General features: G+C 43.0%; 1 protein-coding gene across 1 annotated transcript in view; it reads left to right on the top strand.

Annotated features, from left to right (window-relative positions):
- tspan9a (tetraspanin 9a) overlaps window positions 1-12166 on the top strand; it is a 285667-nt gene that overhangs the window by 26737 nt on the left and 246764 nt on the right. The window contains exon 2 of the mRNA XM_039001479.1: window positions 4087-4151. The gene's annotated coding sequence lies outside the window, so the exon portion shown is untranslated. The remainder of the gene's footprint in view (window positions 1-4086; window positions 4152-12166) is intronic.

Here is a 12166-nt window from a genome sequence, read left to right as displayed (position 1 = left end):
GTTTCCTCCGACACATTGGTGCGGCTGGCTTCCGGGTTGGAGGCGCGCTGTGTTAAAGAAGCAGTGCGGCTTGGTTGGGTTGTGCCTCGGAGGACGCATGGCTTTCGACCTTCGTCTCTCCCGAGCCCGTACGGGAGTTGTAGAGATGAGACAAGATAGTAATTACTAGCGATTGGATACCACGAAAATTGGGTAGAAAAGGGGATAAAAAATTTAATAAAAAAAATTAAAAATAAAATAAATTGTCAGAGAGGAAAACTTTCTTCCAGATTATTTAACTTGTGTCCCATTTCGTGATAAATGGCCCAATCCTATCTGAAATATTCTGCACCGTTAATGCACAGATGGCCAAATTACGCAGTGTGCGCCGCGCGTGTGTGTGCACGCGGTTGAGTGAAAAGTTCAGACTGCATCTAGTGGAAGCCCTAGTGGAAGTGAAGTGTGAGAATGTGACCGACCGGCCAGTGGAATGCAGAGTGAGCTTCCACAGTGACAGACATGTCTGTTCAGCAGCTGCTTTGTTTCCTGGTCACCATGACTATCCTGAACTAGCCATACCCCACCAGTCAGAGACAGCCCTCTGGACCTTTCAGCCTGTTTAGTCTCCTACTATGCACCCCTCGCTGCCCCCATCCTGTCCACACTGTCTGTGCTGCCTAGGTGGCCCCTGTCTGTCGCTCTCTGTTAAGTTATAGGCAGACCCATGGGATGACTGGACTGGGCTATACGAAGACAGGGACATACTGTAGGTATTGTAAAGACATTGTATGCAAAGTGTTTTAGCTAGTAACTTAATAGATGAAAAGGCTTTGATTTATTCTTTGATGGGTCATTTGAATGGATTATTCTCCATTAAACACACGTAGGTATGTGTTCCGCCTCTGACACGATCACAGCAGTGTATAAAGGCCTTGTAGTGATTTCATCATTGCAAGATATGCCTTGGGGATTGTCCAAAAGTGTCCGTTGCCATAAGCTCTGAGCGGACCTCTCTGTTTTAAAGTGATTGCCATCTGTAAGTCTCCAAATCCACTTTTATGTTACTTTTCTAGTGTATAATACAGTGAATGATGACTGCAATTTCTTTAGTGCTTTATAGACCTCAGCATAAAACACAGGCTCAAAGTTCAAATGGTTCACATGAGGGCCTATATTATAGTTGACTGTAACAGAGCTTACATTAGAGGCCTGGGCCCCAGCATTATCAAAAACTGAACCAGCAGATATGAAATGCTTGTTAAAAACCCCAACTATATCGGCTTTGGGACGCTTGTTCGGGATGCTCTGGATCGAGTGGGACAACATTCCACAGGCCACAATCAACAGCCTGATCAACTATGTGAAGGAGATGTGTCGTGCCGCATGAGGCATATGGCACTGACTGGTTTTCTGATCCACGCCCCTACCTTTCTTTTAAGGTATCTGTGACCAACAGATGCATATCTCTATTCCCAGTCATGTGAAATCCATAGATTAGGGCCTAAGGAATTTATTTAAATGTACTGATTTTCTATATGAACTGTAACTCAGTAAAATCGGAGAAATTGTTGCATGTTGCGTTTATATTTTTGTTCAGTGTATGTAACGTTTATCTTTTTAAATTCTGTTTTCCTGTTGGAACTTGGAGCCCATGAAGGCTGTCTCCTTAGATGGGTGAATGGCCGGCCACACTGCATGACTGACCCGTCTCCAGCATTCTCTGAATATAATTACAGCGTTAACAACTTGAGGCATCTCCCTCCATGGACCGCACTGCACCAAACACCACAGGAAGGGCCCTTACTCTCTGACAAAAAGATCCCCATCGCTAAGGCCCGCTCGCAGGCCTCTCTAGTGAGGAGAGAAAGGATGGGAGGCCCCACTCCCTCTCACTGTGGGTCTGATTGAGGTCAAACACATGTAGGCCTGATTGCTGTGCCACTGAGGGGATGGCTGTCATTGGATTTACTGTGTATTTACTGTAGAATCATTGCAACTTCATTAGTCTCCCTTCCTGATTGTTTAATCTTAAACCCCTGAATATTTTATGTAAAATATGAAGCACATTTGTTTCCTTTTACTAGGCCACCACTGGTGTTCATCCTTAGTGTGTAGGCTGTATGAATGTACAGATGGAGTAATTATAACAGCTTTTGGCAAAGACTAGTTCAGTCTGCTAAATGAAATCAGATGTAGTGTAAAACTCTTTCAGAGTCGTTATTAATACATCCAAGTGTGCAGTGTTTAAGCGTTGTCATCTGTTGAATACTTTACGAAACGGTGCAAAGGTCAGAAAATGGAAAGAAAATGCCTTGAGGGGATTTGTTCCTTTTCTTTGTCGGCACACCTGATATTCTTTGAGTGTCGTGTAAGATCTCTTCTCCTTTGATAATCCTCGAGATCGAACATCAAAGATGGTATTATCTCTCAAAGAAGTGAGTTTCTGTCTATATCCCAGTGCTTGTACATTGGCGCCTTCAATGGACAGTTTTTAAGTTAAGCTTTTGTACCATTTTCCAAGGATGGTGAAAATACTAGCCAGGAGATTCTGGACATTGCTAAAGAACCAGCTAACCCGTTTAAAAACGGTTTGGAGGAAACAACTCGGAGGACGTAAATGAGCTAAAACTTCCAAAAAGTGAACTGTCCCTTTAAGGTTTCACAGGAGAAAAGGAAAACAAAAGCATTGGAGTGTGAAGTCTGGTTTCCCGGAATGAAGGAAACACTTGGATCAGGGGGAGATTAATTTTAAGGAAGAAAGAAATATACCAGTTGCCAGTTCATTGCCATCTTTAACTTATGTTCCACAGGCTTATGGTTTGGGAGCCACAACAAAAACGAAAACTAATGACATGTTGACTTTACGTTCAGTTTTAAATAGAAAAAAATAAGAAAAATTGCTCTATTAAAAATGCCACGTCCTCAGTTATCGTTTCTCTTTATTCCCTCCTTCCTCTCCTGCGCCCTCCACTCGCCAATGGGAACTGAGTGGGACTGGAGGACTGGGGCTGGAAGCAGAGCACCCAGGACCTGACTGTAGTCTGCTTTGTAATTGAATGAGTGCAGCATGAGCTGCGGTTGGGGGGGGGGGGGCAGCAGCAGGCATGGGAATACGTAACAGCTTTTAGAGAAAAAGCCCACAAGAAAGAGAGAGAGCGAGAGAGAGAGAGGCTGAGCAGCAGAATGGAGAAAGATGCCGCTCAGACTCTGAACTGCAGGGCCAAATTCATGAGCTCACGGATTGGACTGGAGGTTCTCGGTCCGCTCAATGTCAACCTGCACTCTTCCCACTTAGACACTCACTGACTCATTCTAACCTCAGGTCCGACATATTTGGCACATAAGTATGTAGTCGTGCTATCGCAACATCTCTGCTCGATAGATTACTTATCAAGTCTAGAATAGCATCTTGAGTGTTGAAATACACCCATAAGACATTTGGTCCGTTTGATCATGGGAAAACTCCTGTATGTCCAAAGAACCAAAATAGACTGCGGTTGGCTGTGCTAACTACTATGACATGCACAGTAAATGTAGTGTCTGTTCTGACTCTTATCTTCAAGGACTAAATTCACTCCTAAAAGGGATACGATGGCCATCACACATGCATTGCTTCTTGCACTGCTTCCCCCTGCATTATGTCCATGTGTTTGTGGTTGCATAACATGATAACAATTACCATCTGCATTTAGAGGTGTTTTGTTAAAGGTGAATGTACACACACACACACACACACACACACACACACACACACGCAGGCAGGCAGGCAGAGGAGCAGTTGATGTTTACGTTGAGTTGTGTGTGTTTCAGGCGTATTACTGTTGTTTACTGGGCTCTCCCCAGTCCTTTCATGGCCCCTGAATGACATTCCCCACTCTGCTGCAATCTCTCTCATTCACAAAATACACAGCCTACCTTCACATTAGACTCCATTCTGGCTTCTACAAAACAACTACCCACAAAGAACCCTTCACCGCTGTGTGCCTGTTCTTTACAGTAGCTGTCTCTGTATATGGTTTGTTCTGTAAAATGTCCCCATCCATGTTGTATTTCATCAAAAGCGTCAGCTTGTAGTTCAGCCCCTGTTTTTTCTCTTTTGTTTGACAGGCCGTCCCATTACAACCAGGGGTCCTACTGCTTCTGTTCTGTTTGCCTCCACCGCATCTAAGCCGGTAAGACATGACATCGCCTTGTATCCCTTTACACTCATACCAATATATACGGGTTGAAAATTGCAGATTTGTGCACTGATAAGTGCCTTTAATTGGAACGCAGTGGCTGTACAGTAACATGCTATACATGACGTCAGACCTCTGCGCGTCACAGCGCTGTATGGGTTTTGACTGACAGCCGTTCTGAACTTGGGCACCTCGAGCAAAAAGAAGGTGCCTCCCGCTAATTTGATAACTTTTGCACATTTTTTGTTGTCTGAGTGAGGGAAATGCTGTAAGTTAAGAGGACTTAGAAAGATGAGACATTGAGGATTATTAAAAATACCTCTTTGATGTCATACAAGCAAGCCGAACACCTGCGAGTCCAAGTGCATAGCATAAAACCGATGCCCTATACAGTGTCAACGTTTATGATCACTGTTTGATGTACAGTTACAAGATGACATGGTTCCATACCCTGGGTTGTTCTGAACAGAATGAGCCTGTTTGTCTATTGTGAAGAAAATTTGCTGCGGCACACGCACCTGAATGCAGTTACGGCTCCTTTCTATAGCAACACACGTGCCCCGCCCACCTGAGGATCTGTCGTTTTCAGCCATCTATTTCCTGTGTTTGAAGGGCCCAAAATCCACTTGTCTTTTAAATCACGCTGGATTGATTGCCTTCATTTTACTCCTGCAACTCGCTCATGCTCTTGCTTGTGCCTGTTGTTTTCTCCCATTAACGTTACGACCACAGAAATGTTTGTAAGGACCTGTCCAACACACCCCGGTAATGGTTGAAATGGGCTCAGTGGAATACGTCGTCTTTCTGTTGAATCTATAAGAACACTTAACTCTATAAGAACACATTTAACACATCGTCTCGACACTTCTCACAAGATAAGAAAATTACTTTATTTTGATGGGTGTTCATGTTTTGTGAAGTAATCATTTACAGTTGAACTGTTTACAAATTAGATGACCTGAAATGAAAACTTTGGAAAATGAACACTTGGATGATAGTGATATTATGTCTGGCCTTAATGGCCATGTACTCTTATAATCTCTATCCAGCACAGCCAGAAGAGAACTAGCCACCCCTCAGAGTCTGGTTCCTCTATAGGTTTCTTCCTAGGTTCCTGCCTTTCTAGAGAGTTTGTCCTAGCCGTGCTTCTACATCTGCATGGTTTGCTGTTTGGGGTTTTAGGCTGAGTTTCTGTATAGCACTTTGTGACATCTTCTGATGTAAAAAGGGCTTCATAAAAAAAATTGATATTGCAAACACTGTAAAGTATGTGTAGCTAGGTGTAATCGAGAGCCAAGCATGTTGATTTTTAATCTGAGGGTATCCTGCTATTGACACACTTGTTGAATTATACAACAGAATGTGACAACAGTAATTACTGAGGCAGTCTAGACAGAGCAGGTGAGTGCAGGCAGGCTGAGACAGAGCAGGTGAGTGCAGGCAGGCTGAGACAGAGCAGGTGAGTGCAGGTAGGCTGAGACAGAGCAGGTGAGTGCAGGCAGGCTGAGACAGAGCAGGTGAGTGCAGGCAGGCTGAGACAGAGCAGGTGAGTGCAGGCAGGCTGAGACAGAGCAGGTGAGTGCAGGCAGGCTGAGACAGAGCAGGTGAGTGCAGGCAGGCTGAGACAGAGCAGGTGAGTGCAGGTAGGCTGAGTTATTGGTGGTTGCAGCCATGTTAATTCAGTCAAATATACCCATTCTACAGTATTTTTTAAATTACACAGCTTTAATTTTTTTCAGCTTAAACACATTCCTGATTCCATTAGGAAAATGTATATATATAAGTGCATTCTAAGAAAAATTTATTGAATACCAGAATTTACACCAAAATCCCTGAACTACATTCATTATTTGTCAGTCAATATCTGATGGATTTAAACTGTTTGGAGTATATTCAACCATTGTCCAACTGTTGCATTTATTAGAATCGTTTTAAAATATATTTAAAAAATGTAATGGCTGTTGCTACTTTCTACACACCAAAATTATGACCCGTTTCTGATGCCAACCTGAACCAGATTGCGATTTATCACGGACCGTTTTTGGATTGTGTAAACTGTAATTGTGTGATGGCGGGGATGCAGGGTTGTGATCCAACCAAAATAACTACAAGTGTGCTTACTCTATTTCCTCAACGGCACAGCTAGGAGAGATAAACAATTTTAAACTTAGTTGACTCTTTGATGCATTGAAATTACTTAGGAGCTGTGCACGCTTTGCCGAGGTATGCCATTTTTGTTGCACCTACCCCACATTTTCCAGGAATATTCTTATGTTACTGAATGCATCTGGAGTATTTTCAAATGTTGTCATCAACAAATGCAGCAAAAAGTACAGAATGTAAAATGCACATAAAATCAAGTGTAAAGTTCAGATTCAGTCTTGTGTCAGGTGAACTGTTGTGTCCTCACCTGTGGTCTGATCATTTTCCCATAATCTCCAAACTGTTCCCTTTCAATTGCTACCACGGCTATGCTTTTATTTTTTTCTGAAAGAAACATTTAAATGTAGCCCTGTTACATACACCTCTTGGAGGGAACACAACACCCTGCTACATCTCAACTCCCCGTGCAGTGAAAAAGTATGTGATCGTAGGTGCGGGGAAGGACGACAGAGGCAGAGAAAAATACCGTTCACAGGGAATGTATTACTCCTAAACACAGTAAGTTGGGTTAGTTGGAAAAAGGCTCTGGACGGAACCAAAGCAAAGAAAGTAAAAGTTAAGAGTCCCCTCTCCTACCTTACCTGCCTTCCCACTTCTAACCTGACCTTTAGCACCACCTGGCGCGCTAACCAAAATACAGGGGGTGGTCCACCCAGGTCTTACCTAGTGTGCATGGGACAGATTAAATACTACGGGTTATGTATGCCCGCAGGCCTCTTGCCTAAACACTCCCAAGGTGCGTTCCCCTTCCCCCCCTGGGAACAAATGAAACAGAATAATAACTAATACTTAGTGAACAATTTCAATAACCAAAAACTAAGTCCTATTGGCAAACACATACCTCCGAAGGAGCAGCTACAAAATAATATCCACAAAACTTTTACTGACCGCCACAACAATCAACACAGGACATAAAAAAGAAGCTCCCTTCTGACAAAGGAACACTGGCTTTTATCAAGCTGGAGTAGGAGTTGGTAATTGAAGAGCCAGCGGTTTCCCCTGATGAGAGGGAGGGGTCAGAGCTCCAATCAACGATGGGGCCGACCAATCAGCTGCTTTAGGATTCCAGGAAGCCATTTACTGAAATACACACACATACAAACCCACAACAACACAGAACCTGGGGAACGTAACAAGCCCTGTCCATATAGGCCAATTGCCACAAGTGTAACGGGTTAAATGACGTACTTTCTTCCAGTCTTGTGATAGCCTATTTATGTGTACCCTAATAATTGTGAAGCATTTGTTAGTGTGTACCCCATCAAACTTAAAGAATTTTGAAGAATTTGTTAGTTGTATAAGTTTTTCAAGGGATTTCAGTATCTAGGTCATGGCGGCAGATAACCTAGTGGTTAGAGTGTTGGGCCAGTAACCGAAAGGTTGCTGGATCGAATCCCTGAGCTGACAAGGTAAAAATCTGTCTTTCTGCCCCTGAGCAAGGCAGTTATCCCACTGTTCCTGGGCGCTGAAGATGTGGAGGTCAATTATGGCAGCACCTCTCTGATTGAGGGGTTGGGTTAAATTCAGAAGACACATTTCAGTTGTACAGCTCACGAGGTATCTTTCCCCTTCTTTGAAAAATAATGAATATATGAATCAAATTATCTACCAAACATAGTTTCATGACTTTGTTTCCAACATCCTCCATGAGCAAAATACCACTGGGCTTCCCCAAATACAGAAATCATGAAATCCCACTTGGCGAAAACAGGTTTAATCAACTTTTTTTTCACATCATTTCAACCCCCCCCCCCCCCCCCCCCCCCAAATAAAAAATGTGATGACATTGAATCAACATTGGAAAATCAATGTAAGGGAATTTTACATTTTTTTATTTGACCTAACTTTTAACCTAAATCCAATGACATGGTTAATTTTTGGGTTGATTTCACGTTAAGTTCACGTTATTTAAACAACTACACGTTGAACTGACGTCTGTGCCCAATGGGATCAGATTTATTGTTTTTTAATCTGGTTAGTTTTAGGGATCCTCCTGTGTTTCATGATTCATTATGTCATTATGTGGTGGAAAATACCTTCCTGATTTGATTCCCCTACTGCTTTAGGACATTTTATACCCTCTCTATTAGGAGGGAAAACCCTTTTGGGTATTTTGGGTAGTTTACACACAAAGGCTCTTAATGGGCCTACCAGGAAGTACACTCCCGGGGCTAAATTAGAGGCTACCCAGAGAGGGTGGCTTGCTGCTGGTACAGGGCCTGCTTCTTTTCAGTCTGTCTCCAAGGCCCTGGGTTCAGTGGCAACAGGAAAGACCCCCCTACTCCTATAGTCGTCTGTGAGTTTTCCCAATTTGCCCAGCATCACAGGGCCAAGGCCTAACCCCAGGCAACTATGTGCACCAGGAAAGTGTTCTGTTCTGTTCCAGCCCCGGCCCTGTCTCAGTGGTGTAGTAATTAATACTGCCCCAAGAGGACAGTAGGCACACATGGAACCACACTAGGAAGCCCCGGTGGGGTACTAAATGCACCAAATGGCAGCAGAAGCAATTTATGGAATGTACTCAATGCATTCAAGTAGCTAAGCCCCCATAATAGGACGTTCATAAAGGTTACATGTAATAAGTTACATTTGGGGAATCTTTGAAGTCTCAAGCATCAAGGCTTCCTCTCCAGTCTTAATTCATGTCAGATCTAAACCGGAATTAGCCTCTTTGACATTAATAAGAGAGAACTTGAGGTTCAGGAGCAATTAAAACTAGGTACACCAGGTGCTAGGACGAACTGCGAAACCAGGGTGCAGAGCAGAAGACTAATTACATCTGCGTCTTGCTGACCAAGAGCGAAGTGTCCCGTCAGCAATTACCAACAATAAGTCCCTCCAGCTCGCACAAACTTTGGCCCAGAGAAGCACAGTGTTTTCATTAACTGAGCTGTGAACCCATGCTTGGTATGCCGGCCAGGCTGGCTGGTCTGAGAGTGTATGTGTACTGCCCAGTGCCCAGTATAGTAGTGACCTCTGGCAGGTAGTTTCCATTCTGCAGTGTTCCCTATTGGGAACTCAGTAGCGTAGCAACATCTGCTACTTTCGTTAGCCCAGTGAAAAGGGGGTCACCCAGGGAAATAGCCATTACCTGGGAGGAAATTGGGGAGGCAAAAGCAAATAAAAGCCCAGAGTTGTCACCATAAATCCCCACAAGGAGGTAGAGCTGTGCTTGCTGCCTTTTGACTGAGCCCCTTTTTTCATACTTTTTAAATTCAGCTTTTTTTTTATCCTGCTCTGCCCACCTCCACTCCTTCCACTCTTGAGGTGTTTGAGGAAGAAAGTTAATGGACTTATCTAACATCTTTCAATTATATTCTGCTCTGCTACTTTGCATATCCTCTCCTCCTCATGAGCCTGTATTAAAATTATTTGATTAACAAGCACGTGAGATTCACTGTAGCTACTATAGCATATCGCTGTCATAGATGCATGTAACACTATGGTTGCGGTGTCAGCAATTGCTGTCAAGAGGTAGCCAACTGTGACTTGTTCATATGTGTGGGTGTTTCTGTGGTATGTGTGTGGGTGCATAATATGCATGTGATGTTTTGTGTGTTGGGAATAGCCTGAAGTCTGACTTTTGTTGGATAAACACTTTCTAAAAGCTCAGACACAGGATTGATAAACGTTAGCCTGCCGACAGTACTTAGCACCTCTGAACGCAGTGTCGGCAGTCAATCTCTTTTGTGTTCACACATTAAACGCCTTGTTAAAATACTCCAAACCAGAAGGGGACAGTAGTGTTGTTTGGCAATGCATATCCGTGCGTATTGCTTATGGTCTACCTTCCAAACTAGCTGTGCTAATGTTGCTATCAAAACATAGCTAGCTAGCTAAGGACACTGCACTCGGCAGCTAACTAAGGCAGCGGTTTCATGGAAACTAGCTAATCCGTTGTGATTTAAGTATAATGTCAATACTAGCTACAGTGGTTAGCTAGCTTGGAGGAAGCATTTAGTGTTGTGTGCATTGCGTCTGTGCACCTAGCTAGCTACCATCCCATAGTCTACATTGCATATGAAGTGTGACTGGCTCATCCATGGATGTACGGAGAAAATGGCCTTTTTTTGTTGGCTCCCCCATGTGGGAGTTTGTGCTCTCTGATTGGCTCAAAGTCAAGTTGTTGGCCAGTGGCCACTGAGGAGCATTGGGATTGTACAAGTAGAATCGGTAGGTTGGTCGCTACAGGGTCAACACGTAGCAGGTACCACTTTTGTTCTAGCAAGAGAAGGAATGGCCTCCCACTGTGATAAGTGTTTATTGACACTGAGATTCTCGGTGTGTTTCATTTTCAAGGTTATGATCTTAGTCTAACTGTTATTTTCACACAGCACATCCCGTTGTTGAATTGTTATTGTCACGCTAGACACCCACTTGTCTCTCAAGTCCTTGTATGCCCAATGCCGTCTCTGTGCTGACACAACCCTTTGCACTGCACATGTTACAGCAGCTACACATTCTGCGATACATATTCTGTTGTAAATGCTGAGAGAGCTAGCGAGAATAAGAGCACAGGTGCAGGTGAAGGGAGGGTGTAGGAAGACATAGTTGTGTGGCTGCATCAGCATGGGCACAGTGCACATTAAAGTCAAACTGAGTAGGGTGTCCTATTTCACAGGCTCAGTTATGTGTTTTGTGTTATAACATCAAGACCTTGCTTCACGGCATGTGCTGCAACACAAGGCCTTTCTGTGTGATGTGGTGGCTGGGATAGAACAGAACAGAGCACAGTGTGAGGGTCAACAGGTTCAGGAATGATGTTGGCTCTTGACCAACATGTAATGCTCAAATGGGTCATTGACATGAACTTAGAAGACAGGAAGTTCTTGTGTTCTTACTGTGTTAAACTTACTGTGTCTAATCAATGTGCATACTGTGTATTCAACCAGACATCCCTATTGGTATTATACTGCCAAATACTGTATTGACCTCCCATTTATAAAGCATGCATTAGAAATACATTTTGAATGTGCCCTTTAAGTTACAGTACCTTCAGAAAGTATTCACACCCCTTGCTTTTTCCAAATTTTGTTCTGTTACAGCTTGAATTTAAATTGATTAAATTGAGATGTTGTGCCACTGGCCTACACACAATACCCCATAATGTCAAAGTGGAATTATGATTTTAGATTTGTTTTAAACAAATTAATTAAAAATAAAAATCTGAAATGTCTTGAATCAATAAGTATTCAACCCCGTTGTTATGTCAAGCCTCAATAAGTTCAGGAGTAAACATTTGCTTAACATGTCACATAATAAGTTGCATGGACTCACTCTGTGTGCAATAATAGTGTTTAACATGATTTTTGAATGACTACCTCATCTCTGAACCCCACATATACAATTATTTGTCAGGTCCATCAGTCAAGCAGTGAATTACAAATACAGATTAATCGACAAAGACCAGGGAGTTTTTCCAATGCCTCGCAAAAAAGGGCACCTATTGGTCGATGGGTATAAATAAATAAAAATCTGACAATGAATATCCCTTTGAGCATAGTGAAGTTATTAATTACACTTAGGATGGTGTACCAATACACCCAGCCACTACAAAGATACAGGCGTCCCTCTTAACTCAGTTGCCAGAGAGGAAGGAAACCACTCAGGGATTTCACCATGAGGCCAATGGTGACTTTAAAACAGTTACAGAGTGTAATGGCTGTGATAGGAAAAAACTGAGGAAGGATCAACAACGTAGTAGTTACTCCACAATACTAACCTCAATGACAGAGTGAAAAGAAGGAGGCCTGTACAGAATAAAAAACATTCCGAAATATGCATCCTGTTTGCAATAAAGCACTAAAGTAAAACTGCAAAAAAATTGGCTAAGAAATTTACTTTAT

This window comes from Salvelinus namaycush, chromosome 9 (assembly GCF_016432855.1).
Source record: "Salvelinus namaycush isolate Seneca chromosome 9, SaNama_1.0, whole genome shotgun sequence".
Classification (NCBI taxonomy): Eukaryota; Metazoa; Chordata; class Actinopteri; order Salmoniformes; family Salmonidae; genus Salvelinus; species Salvelinus namaycush.
The sequence above is the reverse complement of the archived record's forward strand: the minus strand, read 5'-3'. Positions and strand labels throughout refer to the sequence as shown.